At 35.8% G+C, this 17889-nt stretch overlaps 1 protein-coding gene across 5 annotated transcripts in view; it reads right to left on the reverse strand.

Annotated features, from left to right (window-relative positions):
• The window catches only part of LOC105496640 (protocadherin related 15), a 1825405-nt gene that overhangs the window by 1512244 nt on the left and 295272 nt on the right, over positions 1 to 17889 (reverse strand). Inside the window, exon 1 of one of the 5 annotated variants that reach the window (XM_071069555.1) lies at positions 11698 to 12011. The exons of the other annotated variants lie outside the window; for them this stretch is intronic. The gene's annotated coding sequence lies outside the window, so the exon portion shown is untranslated. Of the gene's footprint in view, positions 1 to 11697; positions 12012 to 17889 lie in introns of those variants that run through there. 5 annotated transcript variants of the gene reach the window in all.

Genomic DNA, 17889 nt, shown 5'->3' on the forward strand with positions numbered 1-17889 from the left:
AATTCCTAATAAGTTGAGACGCCTATCCTACTTATTTTTGATTTTATAAATATTGAAATTATAATTACAGAGAAAATAACATTATAAAATTATTTCTAATGAGAGAGAAAAATATGTTTATAATTTGTTCTTTTTGAATAAAAATATATATTTTTTTTAAATTTAGAAATTTTAATTCAATAATCACATCCCTCTCAGTTAGAGATTAATGAGAGTCATACTAACAAGCATTCCTATTTTACCAGTGCATTATCATTAAAAATTACTTTAAAAACTAAGATTATTTTAATGGATCACAATAAATATTATAGAAAATATTTTTCTATTATCAAGTGAGTTTCACTAAATAAAATGGATAGTTGGGCAGATAATAATGAGACCTAATTCATCTGATTAAATGTGAAAAGGTTTGATTCTCTCCATGGGCCCTTGGTTTTGAGATGTGTGTCTCTAAAACAAGTGGTGAATTATTGAGCTCACCACTACCAGACAGGGCACATGAGTGGAGAAAGCAAACTAGGGTGTGGAAGACTGCTATCCTGGAGTAAGTATTAAATTCTGATCTCTTTAGATGATAGCCAGAAACAATCTCCACTCGTATACCTTCTGGATTGGAGAATGGCAAAGGAATAATGGATCTGCTGGACAGGAAAGATGGTCCATGAAGAGCACGGTATCTGTTGTTAATCTCATTATTCTGAGTAGGAAAATGCCTTACCTGTAAGCACATTCTATCTGAAGGCATTTTCTAATATAGAGATCAGAGCATTGATCTCTGAGAGGAAAGAAAATAATCATTTAAAAGATAAAACAAACATAAAACTAGAACTTCAAATATACTTATATCTTAGGTGCCTCATTGTCCCTGTCCTCACGGTATAGGCTTAAAATCACCTGTTCCTACTTACATTAGTGAAAAGAGGAAAGAACTATTCCAGAAAACCAAACTATAATTATAAGGAGTTTTCCTTAAACAGCAATCTTTCATTTAAGAGAGTTTTAGCAAAAGAAAATCATATTGCTAAAGACTTTTGTGGATATTTGCATAGAATTATAAAGCAGTTTCAAAGGTAAGCTATTTTGAACATGTGGCCATGTTCAGTATGGAGGTCAGTTTGCAAGGAAAGCAATATATTTACTCCTTTTTAATCTCAGCAACTTGAATGTGAGTCACAAAGCAATACAGATGGGACCATAAACAACAGTCTCATGACAAAAACTGCTTAGTTTTAAGAAAGAAACTAAAAGAGCCAATATATTTTCACGTTACAGGAAATACTACAACTCAGACATATTTCACCTTTCCAACTAAAATCCAGTCATTGTAATTTAAGCATTCTCTTACAATGGCTGTTCTTTTAGCTATTTCTTTGCAAATTTCAATTTTTAATATATTCAAGTTGTATAATATTCTCTATCCATGACCATAAAAACAGTTAAAACGCTGGGTGCTGTAGTTTACACCTGTAATCCCAGCATTTGGGGCAGCCGAGGCAGGAGGATTGCTAGAAGCCAGGAGTTCAAATACCAGCCTGGGCAACAAAGCAAGATCCCATCTCTATGAAGAATTTTAAAAATTACTCAGGGGTGGTAGCATGTGCTTGTATTCTCACCTATTCAAGAGGTTGAGGTGGGAGGATCACTTGAACCCAGTAGGTCGAGGCTGCAGCGAGCTATGATTGTGCCACTGCACTACTCTCATTCTGGGCAACAGAATGAGACCTTATCTTTAAAAAAAAAAAAAAAAAAAAAAAAAAAGAAAGAAAGAAGAAAAAAGAAAAAAAGAAAAGGTAAAAGATACTCTTTCTTTGACATAGTGCTTATACTGAACCTAATGATATTTTTCAGGGGCCAGAGAAAATACTGAACCAGGATAAGAATATAACAAAAATCAATGGGTGATCACAATAGGAAAAAAATAGTTTCTGATTAAACTTTAAGCAGGAAATCTACTGATTAAAAACAGATTACTACATTTGTTTCCCAACAAATTCTGAGTGCACCTTCATTATTTTAACTGTAAGGTGTTCTTTAAAAACAGTTACATTCCACCATGTCCCACTTCAGGTTAAAATCAATCCTTTAATGTCTTCCCTTACTGAGATGAATCCCAACCCATCACCTAGGCTAGAAGGGTCATGACTGCTCTTCATGTTGCCTGACTTATTGAGCCTATTTTTATGCTCTTTCTCTATACCTATCTTTAATTCTACTTCCATTTATTTCCCTTTCCTATCTCAAGTTTTTCTCACATTTCCTCCCATCCTTGAAATTCATTTTTTTTCACTTTTATATTTTCCTCCATGGCTACATTTATTTTTCCTTTAGGAGCTCACATTAAATATCTTCTAGGAGAACTTAAACCCATATCAAGCATGTCCTTCTCATCATTTAATTCAAAACACTTATTTGTTTTCATTATCACATTAAAAATCTGTAATTATTTCCTTTATTTATTTCTTAGAAGTCAGCCTTCTATTCTAGCATGTGAAAACTCCAAAAGCAGGAAATATTTCTATTTTATTATGCCCCCAGCATGTGTCTGACACATAATGGGTTCTTAATAAATTTTTCGTAATTATTCTATTCATGTATAAATATTGTTGAATCAGTAAACATCATAAAACATAGTGAAAGTAAATGCATTTGAAGACTTTGGAAAAAAATAAAACTATTACAACGCTTTTTATATTTATAAAAGGACTTGTTAATTCTAACCTATTTGTTTTCCCAACCCAGGCTAACTTTTTATTTAAGAATTTTGAATCTGAACTGGTAAAATTATGCTAAAGAAAATAATGTGCCATATAAACACACACAGCATGTGTTAAAAAGTTGAAAATTAACCAGTGAATTTGATATGGATAGACTATTAGCTTACACAATTCCACTTAAAAATGATAGACTGGATAAAGAAAATGTGGCACATATATACCATGGAATCCTATGCAGCCATAAAAAATAATGAGTTCATCATATCCTTTTCAGGGACATGGATAAAGCGGGAAGCCATATCCTCAGTAAACCAACAAGGAACAGGAAATCAAATACTACATGGTCTCCACTCGTAAGTGGGAGTTGAACAATGAGAACACATGGAGACAGGGAAGGGAATATCACACACTGAGGCCTGTCAGAGGGTGGGGGGCTAGGGAAGGGATAGCATTAGGAGAAATACCTAATGTAGATGACAGGTTGATGGGTGCAGTAAATCACCATGGCACATGTATACCTATGTAACAAACTTGCCCGTTCCACACATGTGGAACTTAAAGTATAATAATTTTTAAAACGATCTGTGCAATTCAAATGAAATATAACATTGCAAAAGTATTATTTTATGGTGTGTTACAAAAGACGCCTTCCAGAGAAGGTGGCTTTAGGAGATCATTAACACACTGTTGAATAAGAATCAGTTCTATCCGGTTTCACAACATGTTCCTCAGTAACATAAAATTTGGTAATGCATGACAGAGTCTACTTTGCTTTTAAAATTTTCATATGGGACAGCTTCTTTATGCTTTTATCTCATAAGGATCAGAGAGTGTCAGAGTGAGCTATTCAGTATCAATCCATCAGCTTGTTAATAAGAGATGCCCCCAAAGCAGGAAGTTACTCAGTCCTGCGTTCAAGAGTGCCTCCATAGTGGTGACTATGGAACCTTGATCATCTTGAATACAGTAATTACATCTTAGTTATTTTTCTATCTTCCCTATGTATCATAGTGCCTGACATACATTAGTGCCTCATGAACATTTACTGAAGGCATTTAACCAAATGCATTAGCGATAGTTTATCTAGCATTCTTGCAAAGTTTCAAAAAGGATTACAGTGGCACCTTAGTAGAATATTCATGAAATAGACCTTCTGGAAAAATGAGGAGATTGAGTAGATTTTTGAAGATCAGGTAGTAGGTAGGCAGCCTGATCAATTCTAGGTTCATAGAGGAAGGCTCCACAGAAGTGTGTCCTCTTCTTTGCGGCTAAAGGTTGCTGAAGAGCACAAATCAAAATGTAGACTTCAGTCCTAATTACAGGTAACTCACTGTACACTCATGAAATCAGACAAGTAGACTTGATGTGTGCTAATACTCTTCCAACAGCCAAAAAATGTTGTTTCCTAAAATTTTGATCTTACATGCAGAACTAAGTTTTCATTATTTATGTATTCAGTATATTAGGTGCCATTTGATGATAAACTGATGAATCATCCAACTCTAGAACAATTGGAAACAGCTTCTGATTTTTACATGCTGTGAACCAAGGGAGTAGCACTCTATTAAAAGAGGTTGTAATTTGGAGATTGTGAATTTAATCTGCTGTGAGTCACTGTGATGGTAAACTTTTGTATTAATTGTGTTTTCATGTTGCTCGAGGGCAAGCTGCTGAAAGGAGATTATTGTAAATAAGCCATTAGTATAAAAACCCATTCGTGTCATATCAAGAAAAAAGTCAAAGAAAGCTATTAACTTTGCTCTGTCAGTTAGCTATGTTAACTCATTCATCCTAGAGTTTTTCTGTTGTAAGGTAAAAAAGGCCATATGAATGCAATGGTAAAGGGTATCAATTATAAAAAATATATTTTATTTAAACAGGGTGAAAATATTTTGCATTGTCTAATAGATCCTAAAAGCTTAACAAATGTGGGCAGCCGGATGTCCATCTGTTAATATGAAAATAATGAGACAATTTCTCATGGAGTAGATAGCAACCCACATTATGCCACGCACTGTATAATAATTGTAGCTTGCTGTGTGTCTCACTTAAAAAAAAAAGGCAAAATGTGAGTTTTCCATGATGCTCTCATTGAATATATCAAAGGAATATGAGCATGGATTCTTTATCATCGATTTTGACTGCTCTAAAGAATACAGATATTTAAAGGTCCATATTATGGTATGCCAATGCAGTATTTAGTACAGAACTATAGTCTGACAACTAAAAAATAGAATTCTTAAGTTCATTAACACTACTTGAAAACTAAAAATAATAGTAAAACAGTAGAAATAAGAAAATGTACTTAGGAATTCCTGTCCCCATACAACTTCTATTTTAGAAAGAAGCCATCGTGCCCTAAGTATTGCTCCTCTGCTCTCCTACACATATGACACTACTCATACATATGTATTCCAAATGTCTCTTTTGAAGAGAAAATACTGAAAAAAAAAAAAAAAATTGTTTAGAACCTTAAAACATAAAATATCACTAATTATAAATATTATAAAACAAACCCTCTTCGGTACAGTGGTTCCCTTCTTTTCTGCAGCTCTGGTTTGAGGGGCATGAGAAATGGGGAATAAACAAAAAATACAGTTCTTATAAATTTTTTTAGAATTCCAAAATTTCAGTTAAATTCCTTCCTAGAAGCCTATTCAAAAGTGCAACTGTGGAGAACTAACATCCTAATAGACAATTTTGTGTAAAGGTTTCCCTTTGGGATGGCATTACAGATGTTCAAAAGAAAGAAATGGTAAAAATGTAAATATCTGAAGTTTGTAATGTTTTAAAGTTGACCCATTGCTTGCTAGTGTACAGGACAATTAATCTTTTAATTATCAGGCAAATACAAATTTCCATAGTGGTTTTTTACTTAGTTGTAAATAGATACATCTTCATGTATTTCTTTAGGTGTTATACTATGAGCAGATTAATTACATTGCACATTCTGTTATAAAATGCTATAAGTCAGACTGTTCTATTTGGATGGGAAAGTGGAATAGAATAATGTGCAGTGGCTTATTAAACTGAAGGAACCTGAAAAAAATTGCTGGGCCAATTATGTTGAAAAACATGTTACATACATTGTGAGTAAAACAAAATGCGTATACCTATAAAAATATACTATTTGTGTTCTACTTAGACATAAATGGGTTTTGATGAGGGAGGTAGACAGTGTAGGGTATCAGGAAGAGAGAAGAGCAGAATAACTTCTGGGAACTTTTTCACAATACAAGAACATAATCTTCCTTTTAGGGTAGAGCAAATTAACGCTTATTAAATTTAAATAATTGAATGCATGATGCACACCCAGTTACTGGCAGATATAGATTTGAACCCAGATATATTCTGTCTTGAAATTCCATCTTCTTATCTACTTCGTTGTATGTAGACATCATTTATAATATATAATAAATTATAGTTATTACATACACATTATATATGTATTATATACACATATATATATATATGTAATGATAACATCTCAATGCCCATTGTTACCCTGGGAAACCACTCTTTCTGGACTGTTATATATTATGGCTACCTTTCTCTTTATACATTTTCTCTAATGTTGACCTAACTCAGAATAAATTGGTGGGAAAAAGGACATTTAACTGCTGAAGAAAAACAAAAACAATAATTGTCTAGAAAGGACAGTTGAGATAGAGGCCGAGTTCTCCTGAAAGCCTGGCTCTCATCATAATGGGAAACAATTCCATGTCATTTATTCTTGGGTTAACAGAGTTTGTAGCTATTTCTTACTATCCCACACTTCCTGGCTTTGTCCACAATATTCATCATTTTATACATTACAGAGCTCTCTAAACAAAAAAATTAATTCCAACTGCCTGTATTTTTTTTCCCTTTCACTTCAGTATACTCACTACCAAGAAACAAAACAATCAGTTATATTTCTTAAAATCCAAAACAAAGACATCAAACGTAATAGAATTGTCCTCTTATCTTAAATTATTCTTATCTTAAATAGCTCAGTTACGTTTTTCCATATCCAAGTTTATTGAGTTTCAATAATGTGGTTTTTGAAAATGATTTACAGAGAATATAGAAGAAAAGTTTCATGTTAAAATATACACTTCTTGATATTTTGTTCAATGATGACATTCGGAGCGAGATGACTGTAATGTTGGATGTTGTTTCACAATGAATTAAAATAATTGAATACATCATTATTAAGAATCACAGAAACTTATACTACAAATACCCGGTGACTTATAATGATACGTGTTTGTAATATTTACACATCTGTATACTTTGTTCATTTATAAACACAGAAGATATAGTTGGTCTTCTACTTAAAGATCAGAAAAAAATCTATATAGTCTTATAGACTTATTCTTCTAGTTAATATATACATGAACATAGTTACTTGTCATATACTTACTGTAATTTCTTTCTATAATAGATAATAATATTTGACAATATATAGTTATATTTGAATTTCAAAAGATCACTCAGCAACAGTTAAGAATTGGTATTTTTCTTAGACTATATTATAAAAACTATTCTTTTTTAAGTCTGGCAAAGCTTTTGTAAAATAATTACGAATGCAAATGTTTAAAATGCAACAAAATGGAAAAAGGTGAAATGTGGTAAGTATGATTTTAAAATATACTAGAGTTTAATCCAAGTGCTGTAGATGACAAAGTCTTATTGAAAAATATTTCCAAAGATATAAGTTATAGGCAAAGTTACACAGTTTATTAATAATCTATCTCGTGCTAAATCTGTAGTCTCTCAGTCTCTCAAATCAGTCCTCCCAATCACCTAGCCACAACTGTGTTAAATTATTTCTGTGTCTTGGTCATACTTTTTATTCCACCCTCATCACCATCCCCACATTTACATATCTACTCATCAACCTTGTTTTTTTATAATATTGATTTATGCAGGGGAAAATGTCCATATTTATACATTCAGTACTTCTCAGGAGTAATGAAGTCTTCAAACTTTCTATAGAAATACAGATATTTCGGCCGGGCTTGGTGGCTCATGCCTGCAATCCCAGCACTTTGGGAGGCCGAGGCAGGCGGATCATGAGGTCGGAAACTCGAGATCAGTCTGCCCAATATAGTGAAACTCTGTCTCTACTAAACATACAAAAATCTGCCGGCCGTGGTGGTGCATGCCTGTAATCCCAGCTACTTGGGAGGCTGAAGCAGGAGAATTGCTTGAACCTGGGAGGCAGAAATTGCAGTGAGCCTAGACTGCGCCACTGCATTCCAGCCTGGGCAATAGAGCAAGGCTCCTTCTAGAAACAAAACAAAACAAAAAAATACCAAATGTTTCTAATCAAAGGGACTCACACAAAAGTTTGATCTAATTTTTTTTTTTTTTGTAAATTAGTATATGTTCCAAAATTTTTTTCATTTTCTGTATATTTGAAATTATTTAAGAAGTTGAGTACCTACAGCAATACATATGCTACTGTAAATAAATAATATTATTACTGGTCATTAATGTCATTGCAGCATTTTTTTTTTCAAACTCAGTGATTACTTGTCAGGGAAACTTACAGCTTGAAAAGACATGACCCACAAAGAGATTCATAACCTAGATTAATAAAGTATTTTAAATATAGAATTACATAGACATGATTTTCAGAACATTGCAAATGATATAAATCTTAACATTTATAAATACAACTTCAAGAATTGCCAGATGTTTATATCAGTTCTTAATATTTTGTGAAACAGTTTACTGAATTTTAGTACCAGCTGCAGGATATTAATAATATTTATAAAAATTATCATTTCCTATTAATTCTTTTAAAGAATTTATCATTACAAAGTTTCTACAACTTTTCCTGAACCCATTTGCAGCTTCAGCCTATATTTATTTTGGAATATACATTAATGAAGACAGATTTTACGAAGAAAGGAAGCATGCTTTGGAGTCAGATACAGAGACTGTTAATTCATTTTTCTAAATGTTGTCACTGTTTTTGAACAGGTAACTTCTTTCTAAGTATCAGTTTCCTTTTCTGTAATATGGGCACATTAATATGTTATTCATAATGTTATTCTGAAATTGAAAATGAGAAAATAAAAGTGTTAAATTTCCTAACACAGTTGCCTACAACATAGTTAAATTCAACAAATAGTGGCTAATATTGTTATGATTAGTATTTGCATAATTGTAGTTCTCACACTGAGCTTTCCCTCAACACTAGACTCAAATTTGAAATCTAACTAGATTCTAAATCTCAATGTTTCTAATCTTTACCATCTTTAACCATATAAATCAGTTTTGCTTAAAGCTGGCTGAGTTATTCTCATGACACTTATATCCACTGACAGTACTATTCATCGTGATCATAATAAAATATTAGCTCTACTGCACACTGGTTGGGAACCTGGGGCAGATAGGGGAGGAAGGCATAAGAGAGGAAACTGAGCCTTAATTTCAACATCTTTAAATTAGAAACATTTTTAAGATTTGTCTCAACATGTTGTTGTGATTAAATATTAGTATATGCAAAGAACTTAACTTTTCCAGCCACAAAGCAATGATTCAATAAATGCTAACAATTGTTACATTATTATTAAATTATAATTTTCTTTTAATCACAAATGTATTTCTTACATCAAAAAAATTAAGAACTCTTATAGGGCCTTATAGGCAGTTTTCCCCTATAGGTACACTATTCTTTCCCATGTGTCTTAATATCTTACCCTTTTAATTGATTTTAACATCTCCAGGATATGAAAGAGAGACTTAATAGAGTTTTTTTTCTCTATTCTCCTTAAGATTTCTTATTAATAGGGTTATAATCAATAATGAACTTTTTAATAGTTTTTAATAATTTCAACTTGAAGCTCTTCAAAATTTATAAATGGAGTGCTTTAACATGAAAAGCTGAGCAATCAATTTGGACAGACCTCTCTCATACTGTAGTCACCCAGAAATGGTTGCTAAAATACAGCAATAATAAATATTTTAGTGCAAAACCCAGCTTAAAACAGAAAAAAAAAAAAGAGAATAGAAAATCCTCAGGTGACACAAGTGAAAAAAGTAATCAAAGTCAGATGGGGGAAAAGTAAGGACAGTTTTACACATGAATGAACACCCAAGGGGTTGGTCCCCTGCACCCACTGAACTGGAAAGGCACCTTCTAGATCATGGAAAGCAAGGTTACGTGAATTACGCTTGGGACTGCTAAAAACTATTCCTTCAGTTACAATAAAAGAAAGAGAGTGGAGATCTGGCTCATTTGTTGAGAACAATAGTTGGAAAAACTGTCATCTAACTAAAGTCTTAGTGAAAGATCAGAAGCACTGACCTGTAGCATGTACAGATATGGGGTAGTTACAGGAGTTCCAAGTTTAGAGCATAAAATAACAATCAGACAAGAACAATTGAATTCCTTTGGCACTGATGGAGCAAAATAAAAATCACTCTGTTGGAACATTTTTATACCATGATCATTGGTGTACCACCCGAAAAATTGGAAAAAAGAAAAGTTCGTGAAAAAAAACACATGAGAGAGAGAGAGAGAGAAAGAGAGAGAACATGAATATGTGCTGGCCGCAGGGGTATGGATATCAATGAACTCAAAGTACAGCACAAATTATATCTTAATAACTGGAAATAATACAATACTTTGAAGGAGACAATAAATTAATTATGTCGAAATAAGAAATAAAAGCAGACATGGATTCTTAATGAAAATATAGTTCATTTTGAAAACAGAAAACTCAGATTTTTAAAAAATGCACAAAATTTGAAAACAGTTATAAAAATTGAAAGCTCAATGGATAAATCAGAGTAGATTAGGGAATTATGAAGAGGAAAAAACATAGTCTGGGAGATAGAAATGAAAAAGTACCCAGAATTCATTGCAGAGAAAATACAAAAAAAAAAAAAAAAAAAAAAAAAAAAATGAAAAGAGGCATGGCAAAGAAAAGGTAAAGTTAGAAGATGTAAATTATGCTTAATTGAAAATCCAAATATGAAAAAGTAATATGATGAGAGAAAATATTTGAAAGTATAATATCTCAAAACTGCTCAAGTACATTCATTTCCAAACTAAAGGCACTAAGTGCAGGTCAAGATAAATAAAAGCAAATGTGTAATTAGACACACGTAGGTGAAACTAGAACAAGAAGAAAACTCAAAAAATCTTGCCTTTTTCAAACTGTAATTTCTTCAAAGGGAAGAAAAAGCATTTTTTTTCTGGCAAATCATAACTATACTTTGCACATCACATAGGTTTTGGAGTGCCTTCTCACTTTCAGTGTGGTCTGAAAATTTTTAAGGTGAGAATCTTATTTGTAGTAGTTTGGAGTTATTATGTCCATATGAACCTTGCAAAAACAAGAAAACAAACAACACACATACACACAAACATACACAATTCCCCTATAGAGTAGTACAATTTCAATCCCGCTATCAAATAATTCTCATAAGCATAGTTCTAAGAAAAAAGAGCAGTTCAAAATAAACAGTCGCAAAAGACGCAAGGACCAAAGGCTCTATGAATGAATCACAGAAGAAAATAACACATAGACAAACCAAATTTCAAGAGAATTTGGGTACTAGAATTATAAAACATAATTTAAAAAGCAATCTTTCATATTTAACTGTAAGTATATAAATGTATGTGTGTAACTTGATAACATAAATTGAACAAGGAGAAAACAAAGGAGTTCATTGGAGAATTAAGCAAATAAAACATATGGAAATTTTAAAAACAGGGCTTACTAGAGGGTGGCAAGATGGCTGATTAGATACAGCCAGGATGCACATTAACCACCGAGGGACTGGGTCACTGGAAAGACTGATGCACTCTAAGCAGATCTTCAGTGGGAAGGCTTTGGGGGACATGGAGGGAGGACACAGAGACTGGGTTGAAGCAGGGTAGCTGGGAATCCTGCATAGGGTTATAGCAAACCAGGAATTGTTCTTGGCTCCCAACAACTCCTGGAAAGGGGGTGACTTGAGCAGGGAAAGAACAATTCACTCTGGCTATGGACCTCTGGAATCCTGTCAGCAAGATACCCTACGACTCCCACAGACATTTGAGTTTGCAGGGACAGCTGCTTAGACAGGAGATAGGGGCAGAACCCCAGCTGGTGCAGAGTCCAGAAGGTTTGGTGTGGGAGCATCTGCAGTGGAGCACAGCCAGTGACACCCAGGCCTTGCTTTGCTCCCACAGTAGACTTTAGCCTTAAGTGAACTATTGGACCTAAACAAAGCAGGAAGATCTTGCCCATGAGACAGGGTCAGTCCAACCTGAGTATCCCTGTCTGCTGGCCTCTCCCAGGGCCCCAACCTGGCCACACCTGCAGCCTCCCCCAACTGGAGACTCCTCTGTGCCCTCTCCAAACTGGAGCCTCCTCTGTGCTACTTTACCAGCATGCACTTGCCCACAGCCACCCACCACATCACTTTGTCAATGAATGCATGCACGGGCAGACCTTGCTGCCTATTCTCTACAGGTGCTGTGTGTGCTTGGACCCCATTGTGCCACTGTTGCTGGTATAAGTGCAAACTACCCCACCACCACTTTGCCATTGCTGGCACAAACACACACGTGGATGTAAACAGCCCTGCTGCTTCCCTCAACACCCCCTCTAACTCCACTCTAAACCTCCCCACCCTACCCACACCATGCCCCCATCACCACCACTGCAAATGCCTGCATGGAAGTCAGTACTGCTATGCCTGCCAGGACCCCAGTCCAGCCAACAAACCTGCCATGTTGCCCGCTGCTGGCCTGTGTGAAAGAGCAAAGTTCCTGCTGTCACTGCTTAATGAAGTGCTTTGGCTGACATCACTCACTGGAATACTGTGACCAGCAGTCCTGGAAAACCTTGGCCCTTCCAGTGCAGTAAGTTTCCAATGTGAGGGGCCAGGGAGAAAAACCCGGGGGCCTGATGCCAGCCCCCCAGAATTAGAGTATGCAGCCTAGGAGTTCTGAGCTGAGCCTAGGCTCCCTAAAGTCCTCCAGAAATGATTCCAGTTTACTGAACCATCTTAAAACATGATCAAATCCCAAGGATATCAAAGATAAAAGAAAAATAAAAAGCACACCCCAAGGACAGCGATGCCAAAGACTGAAGGAATATCAGCACAAGAAGATAAGAAAGAACCGGTGTTATAACTCTGGCAACTCAAAAAGCCAGATTATCTTCTTACCTCCAAATGACCACACTAGTTCCATATCAATGGTTCCTAAACAGGCGGAAATGGCTGAAATGACAGAAGCAGAAAGCACAATATGTATAGGAACACATATTATTGAAATTCAGGAGAAAGTCAAGTCCAATTCAAAGATTCTATGCCTTACACTTCCACTACATAGGAGATGAAAGATGAAATGACCATTGAAAGAAAGAGAAAGAAAGAAAGAAAGAAAGAAAGAAAGAAAGAAAGAAAGAAAGAAAGAAAGAAAGAAAGAAAGAAAGAAAGAAAGAAAAAGAAACTGCTCTGATAGAGTTGAAAAACTCACTTCAAGAATTTCAGAATACAATCACAAGTATTAACTACGTAATGAACCAAGCTGAGTAAAGTATCTCAGAGCTAGAAGACTAGCTCACTTAAATGACATAGACAAAATTTTTTAAAAAAATAAAGGAGAATGAATAAAACCTCCAAGAAATATAGGGATTATTTAAAGAGGCCAAAGTCTATGACTCACTGTCATCCCCGAAAAGAGAGTGAGAGAAAGCAAGCAACTTGAAAAACATAACTGAGAATATTGTATTTTGAAGATTTGAAAATTTACCCAACCTCACTAGAGAGGCCAACATTCAAATTCAGTAAGTGCAAATAACCCTTGCAAGATACTACACAAAAAGACCATCCTGAAGACACACAGTCATCAGATTTACCAAGGTCGAGATGAAAGAAAAAAAATGTGAAAGGCAGCTAGAGAGAAAAGACAGGTCACCTATACAGGGAACCCCATCAGGCTAACAGTAGACCTGTCACTGGAAACCCTACAAGCAAGAAGAGATTTGGGACCTATGTTTAGCATTCTTAAAGAAAATAATTTCCAACCAAGAATTTCATATCCAGCCAAATTAAGCTTCATAAGTGAAGAAGAAAGAAGATTCTTCTCAGACAAGTAAATGCTAAAGAAGTTCATTACAACCAGACCTAACTTGCACAAGGATTTGAAGGAAGCTCTAACTATGGAAAGGAAAAATAGTTACCAGCCACTACAAAAACATGCTTCAGAATATAGACCAGTGACACTATAAAGCAACCACACAAACAAGTCTGCATAGTAACCAGCTAGCAACACAATGATGGGATCAAAACTGCAAATATCAATACTAATTGACATGGTTTGTCTGAGTCCCCACCCAAGTCTCACCTCGAATTGTAATAATCCTCATGTGTCAATGACAAGGCCAAATATAGATAATTGAATCATGGGAGGGGTATTCCCCACACTGCTCTTGGGGTAGTGAATAAGTCTCATGAGATCTGATGGTTTTATAAATGCAAACTCCCCTACCCATGCTCTCTTGCCTGTTACCATGTATGAGGTGCCTTTGCATTTCTTTTGACTTACATCATGATTGTGAGGCCTCCCCAGCTATGTGGAACTGTAAGTCCATTAAACCTCTTTCCTTTATAAATTACCCAGTCTTGGGTATGTCTTTATTAGCAGAATGAGAATAGACTAAAACAGTAAATTGGTACTGGGTAGTGGGACACTGCTGTAAAGACACCCAAAAATGTGGAAACACCTTTGGAACTGGGTAACAGGCAGAGGCTGGAACAGTTTGGAGGGCTCAGAAGAAGACAGAAAAATGTGGGAATGTTTAGAACTTCCTAGAGACTTGCTGAATGGCTTTGCCCAAAATGCTGATAGTGATATAGATAATAAAGTTCAGGTTGAGGCGGCCTGAATGGAGATGAGGAACTTGTTGAACTGGAGTAAAGATCACTATTGCCATGCAAAGGGAATGGTTGCATTTTGCCCCTGCCCTAGAGATCTGTGGAACTTTGAATGTGTGAGGGATAATTTAGGGTATCTGGCAGAAGGATAAAGGGTTTAAGAGGAAGCAGAGCATAAAGAATTGGAAAATGCGCACCCTGATGATGCAATAGAAAAAAAAAAAAAATCTGGGGAGAAACTCAAGCCAGCTGCAGAAATTTGCATAAGTAACAAGGATCCAAATGTTAATCACCAAGGTAATGGGGAAAATGTCTCTGCTTTTCATGGCAGCCTTCATGGCAGCCCCTGCCATCAGGCCTAGGAGGGAAAAAGGTTTTGGGGACTGGGCCCAGGGACTCCTGCTCTATGCAGCCTTGGGACAAGTTGTCCTGTGTCCCAGCTGCTTCAGCTCGAGCCATGGCTAAAAGGGGCCAACTTGAAGCTCAGGTTTCAGTTCAAGCTCAAGCTTCAAAGGGTGCAATTTCCAAGTCTTAGCAGCTTACATGTGGCATTACAAGTGCACAGAAATCAAAAATTGAGATTTGGGAACCTCCACCTAGATTTCAGAGGACATATGGAAATGCTTGTATGTCCAGGCTGAAGTTTGCTGCAGGGGCAGGACCCTAATGGAAAACCACTGTTAGGGCAGTGCAGAAGGGAATTGTGGATCCCCAGACAGAGTCCCCACTGGGGCACTGCCTAGTGGAACTGTGAGAAGAGGGCCATCGTCCTCCAAACCCCAGAATGGTAGATTCACTGACAGCTTGCACTGTGTACTTGGAAAAGCCAGAGACACTCAACACCAGCCTGTGAAAGCAGCCTGGAGGGGGGCTATACCCTGTAAAGCCACAGAGGCAGAGCTGCCCAAGACCATGGGAACCCAACTCTTGCATCAGGGTGACCTGGATGTGAGACATGGAGTCAAAGGAGATCATTCTGGAGCTTTAAGATGTGACTGCCCCACTGGATTTTGGACTTGTATAGGGCCTGTAGTTCCTTTGTTTAGGCCAATTTCTCCAATTTGAAATGGGTATGAAATGGGTATTTACCCAAATGCCCGTTACCTCATTGTATCTAGGAAGTAACTAACCTGCTTTTGACTTTACAGGCTCATAGGCAGACTCAGATGAGGCTTTGGACTGTGGAGTTTTGAGTTAATGCTGAAATGAGTTAAGACTTCATGGAACTGTTGGAGAGGCATGACTGGTCTTGAAACGTGAGGCCATGAGATTTGGTGTTGGGGCAGAATGATAGGTTTGGCTGTGCCCTTACCCTAATTTCACCTTGAATTGTAATAATCTCCATGCGTCAAGGGTAGGGACAGTGGAGATAATTGAATAGCAGGGGAAGTTTCCCCCATGCCATTCTCCTGGTAATGAATAAGTCTCACAAGATCTGAAGGTTTTTTAAATGAGAGTTCCACTACACAAGTTCTCTTCCCTGTCACCATGTAAGACACGCCTTTGCTTCTCCTTTTGTGGACTGGGCCCACGCATCCCCAGCCATGTGGAACTGTTAGTCCATTAAACTTATTTCCTTTATAAATTACCCAGTCCCAAGTTTATCTTTACTGGCAGTGTGAGAACAGACTAATACACTAACCTTGAATAGAAATGAGCTAAATGTACCAATTGAAAGTCACAGAGTGGCAAGTTGAATAAAGAAGCAAGACCCAACTCTATGCTGTCTTTAAGAGAATCATCTCACAAGCAATGACACGCATAGGCTCAAAGTAAAGGGATGGAGAAAAATATACCAAGCAAATGATAAACAGAAAAAAAGCAAGGGTTGCTATTCAAATTTCATTCAAAACAAACTTTAAATCAATAAAAATTTAAAAGGACAAAAGGGTATTACATAATGCTAAAGGCAAGAACTAATTATCCTAAATATGCATGCACCCAACACAGATGCACCCAGATTTATAAAGCAAGTTCTTAGAGACCTATGAAGAGACTTACATAACCAAAAAATCATACTGGGAGACTTCAACACACCACTGAGAGTATTAGACTGATCATTGAGGTAGAAAACTAACAATTATTTTTAGTTTAATTCAGGGCCTGAACTCAACAACTGACCAAATAGACCTAATAGACATCTACAGAAATCTAAAGGGAGAAAGTCAAACTATTCCAGTTTTCAGATGATATAATTCTAGAAGTAGAAAATCCCACAGTCTCTACTCAGAAGCTCCTTGAGCTAATAAATAAATACAGGAAAGTTTCAGGACACAAAATTAATGAGCAAAAATTAGCAGCATTTCTATACACCAAGAACATCCAAGCTAAGAGTCAAATCAAGAATGCAATCCCATTCACAACTGCCACAAGAAGAATGAAATACATAGGAATACAGCTCAGAAATCTCTACAATAAGAATTACAAAACACTACTCAAAGAAATCAGAAATGACACAAAGAAACAGAAACACATTCCCTGTTCATGGACAGGAAGAAGCAATGTTGTTAAAATGGTCATACTGCCCAAAGCAATTTATAGATTCAATGCTATTTCTATCAAACTACCAATGACACTATTTAAGGAATGAGAAAACATGATCTTAAAATTCACATAGAACCAAAAAAAGCTCAAATAGCCTAGGCAATTCTAAGCAAAAATAGCAAAGCCTGAGGCAGGATGTTACAGGATTTCAAAGTATACTACAAGGCTACAGTGACCAAAATAGCATGGTATGGTACAGAAACCATAATGGGATACAATCTGATAAATGACTCATTAGTCGTTATTTTGTAGATGTGTGAATATCATTGAGTGTACTTACACAAACTTAGATAGTACAGCCTACTACACATGTATATGGTCCAGTCTATTGCTCCTAGGCTAAAAACCTGTACCATATGTTACTATACTGAATACTATAGGCAATTGAAACAAAATAGTATTTGCTTATCTAAAGCTAGCTAAACATATAATGGCACAGTAAAAATATGGTATTATAATTTCATGGGACAACCATTACATATACAGTCCATCATTGGCATCATTATTCAGCACAGGCTGTATATATACTCAACCCTCCGTATTTATGGATTCCACATATGTGGATTCAATAAACTGTCAGTCAAAATTTTGAGGGGAAAAACCCTGTGTCTGCACTGGACATATACAGACTATTTATTGTCATAACTCCCTAAATAATACAGTATAATTATTTATATAACATTTACATTTTATTAGGTACTGTAGTCATCTAGACATTATTTAAAGCATATAGGAAGATGTGCATAGATTATATGCA

Source organism: Macaca nemestrina, chromosome 9, assembly GCF_043159975.1.
Source record: "Macaca nemestrina isolate mMacNem1 chromosome 9, mMacNem.hap1, whole genome shotgun sequence".
Lineage (NCBI taxonomy): Eukaryota > Metazoa > Chordata > Mammalia > Primates > Cercopithecidae > Macaca > Macaca nemestrina.